The sequence below is a fragment of the Gossypium hirsutum genome, chromosome A01 (assembly GCF_007990345.1).
Source record: "Gossypium hirsutum isolate 1008001.06 chromosome A01, Gossypium_hirsutum_v2.1, whole genome shotgun sequence".
Classification (NCBI taxonomy): domain Eukaryota; kingdom Viridiplantae; phylum Streptophyta; class Magnoliopsida; order Malvales; family Malvaceae; genus Gossypium; species Gossypium hirsutum.
The window spans coordinates 3483268-3486184 of record NC_053424.1 but is presented as its reverse complement, the minus strand read 5'-3'; the positions used below and the strand labels follow the sequence as shown (position 1 = coordinate 3486184).

The following is a 2917-nucleotide window of genomic DNA, read 5'->3' as shown; positions in this document are numbered from 1 at the left end:
AATAAAATAGTATTAATGTAATCTGAAAATTAATTAATTTTTGCAAAGTCAAGAGATTTTTTACCATCATGTGCATTTCCAAAAAAGCTATTCATGTAATCTGAAAATAAAAATTCTCTATAATGAGCTATCCCATCTTTCTCTATCACTTGAGGTAATGGTGCAACCTTTTGTGTTGCTTGAGGACTTGTAAATATTGGTATAGACACTCGAGATTTTGTACTTGTGGTTCGTACTCTATGCTCCGCACTTTTATATCTTCCATTACTCCATATCTGAATAAAAAACATTAAGAAAAGCATTAGTTAAGTATTAGATTAGAGAGCACCATTTTTTAAAAGTTTCATTTATTAAATTTCTCCATAAATATGAAAAAAAAAGTTAAATAAAATATTGACTTGGACCTGTAACATATCGCCGATGTTGATGACTAAGGCACCAGGAATAGGAGGAATCTCTACCCACTCCTCTTTCTTTTCCATGTCTATAATTTCCGGAACTTTTACATGCAAACCGCCAATTCCATCTTGTTATTAAGATTGTAAGAGTACCCATATCGGAATGACGTCCTACTCCGACTGTAAGTTCAGGATTAGGACATGTTGGATAAAAATTCATGTTAACCATCTTCTTTCCGATGAATGCATCAATATTTGAGTCATCTAGTTCCACTCCTAGATTTGCCATCAAAACATCAAGCAATTTCTTCACCATCTCATGCGACGTCTTCAAATATTGAAGAGCAACATCCCTACAAAGGGAATATTGATATTTACATCAATCTCTCATTAATTAGGTTTCAAAATTCCAAGGGAAAAGGAAAATAAAATATAGAGCATATATATTTCATTACCTGCACTCCATAGGCCACTGTTGAAGAGCTTCATTCTCATTGGTGTAACCCATGCTAATATAGTCTTTCCATTCCAATGCTTTCTCTTTCTCGGGCACAAAACTAGTCCCATATTTCACTAATGGGGATGGACTCACCTCTTTGCGATAAACAGCCTTTCTTTCTGCAGGCAATCCGAAGAAGTTATGTGCGATCTGCTTAAGGGAGTCGAGTAGTTGTATGGGAACTCCATGGTTTACAACTTGGAAGAATCCAAGAGTCTCAGCAGCTCTAACAATTTGGTTGGCCACTTCGTCATGCTCGGGGCCATCGAGCTTCGACAAATCGATCGGTGGTATCTCACATTTACTTGCATTTTTCTTATTAATTTGCTCGGCAGGTGGTTGAATGTAAGGCCGAGGCACCTTTGATATGCCAGAGTCCACTATTCCTTTGACGCCATTTCCATCTCGGACGACAAAGTTAAAAAGAGAGCTCTCATCATCCAAACTTGGAGCCATTTGGGTGTGAAATGTGAGTAATGCTTTTGTGGTATTTCTTTTGTATGTGCAGAGGATTTGATTGAAATGGAATTGTGTGATGGCATCAACCGAAGGCAACAAGGTCTATTTATAGTGCATGGATGGAAGATTATAAGTTATAAAATCTTTTTTTTTTTTCTGTTGACATTTGTGATACAAATGGTTTGAACATTTCAGGAAGAGAAAGTATGACCATTTTTAGCTTTGAATAAATTTAGCAATTTATGAATTCAAGAGAAGTTGGCCTATTTGAAGATGACAGCAGCCTCTATAACTCAAGACCTCTCCAAAGGCTATAAAATTGCATCCTTTTAACACTTTCTTCATAAAAAGAGTTTCATAAATATATATTGGTTGAATTGAAACTATAAAAAATATTTCTAAAATTTCAAGTCACGAATGATATAACAAGATATCAAAGACTAATCTACAATAAAGAACATTTTCATATATATATATAACCTTTATACATAAAAAAACGTTAATTCAAAACTCTGTTTATATATATAGTCTGACATTCTTTATATTTCTAGAGTACTTCAAACCTCTAAGATTTTGTGGATTAATTCAAACTACATATTTATATTTATAAAAGTTTTCACATGAACCAATTATTGAAGAGATATATAGCAATTGTTTAATGGGTTTCCTTTTTTAAGTTTAAAAAATATAATTTTATAACCTTTGGAGCGGTCGTCTTCAACAATAGCGGCGGCTATCACCGTCAAAGAAGCCTCTATCTGTAATTCCAATAAAGAATGGATTATATCATTATTCTTCAAATAATAATCGGTTTTTTTCGTTAATTTCCATTGTGACAATTTTGTTTAACTTTTATCATCGGAATTGGAAATTGTAGCAGCTTCCATGAATTTATATACTGCTAAATTTCTTCAATAGTAAAATAATTGTTTAAGTAATATTTTTGAGAGTATTGTCAAATGGTCAGAGGAAATTTCAGTTCATAATAGGGTTGCCTGGATATCTTGCTATGGAGTACCGCTACAATCATGGAATGTTCAAACCTTTATCAACATTGCCGAGAGGTATGGTGAATTCATAGGAGTTGATTCTGCTACTAGGCATTTCAACTCTTTTGTAAGGGAAAATGTTCAAATTATTACGGAATGATCATCAAAAATTGATGAGATTATTCGCCTTAAGAGTGGAAATGCTTTTCTTGATAAAGGTGAAACGATCTGCATGGGTGACGACTCAAACTCAGATGATTTCTTATCGTCCAAGTCAGATAGCACGGATGAGGATTGTTTGGAGAAGAGGGGAGTTGAGCAGCCAAGATTGGAAAATACTCCAATTGAGAATGGAGATAGGCTATGACATTTGCATGGGGAGTATCAAGTGAAGAGACGGGATTGATTGGAAATATGGGCTTGGCTCTTGAAAGTGTAAAAAAATTTAATGAGGGTGTCACATCCTAAATTTTTATTTTGGTTGTAAAAAAATTGAATTACTTTTGCGATATGAGTTTGATTTTTTATTTTCAGTATTTTTGGCCAAAAATACTAGTGTGTCGTCCATATGC

General features: G+C 33.9%; 1 pseudogene; it reads right to left on the bottom strand.

The window, feature by feature from the left end:
- LOC107932664 (scopoletin 8-hydroxylase-like) lies at positions 1–1419 on the bottom strand (annotated as a pseudogene).
- Between the last annotated feature and the right edge of the window lie 1498 nt (positions 1420–2917).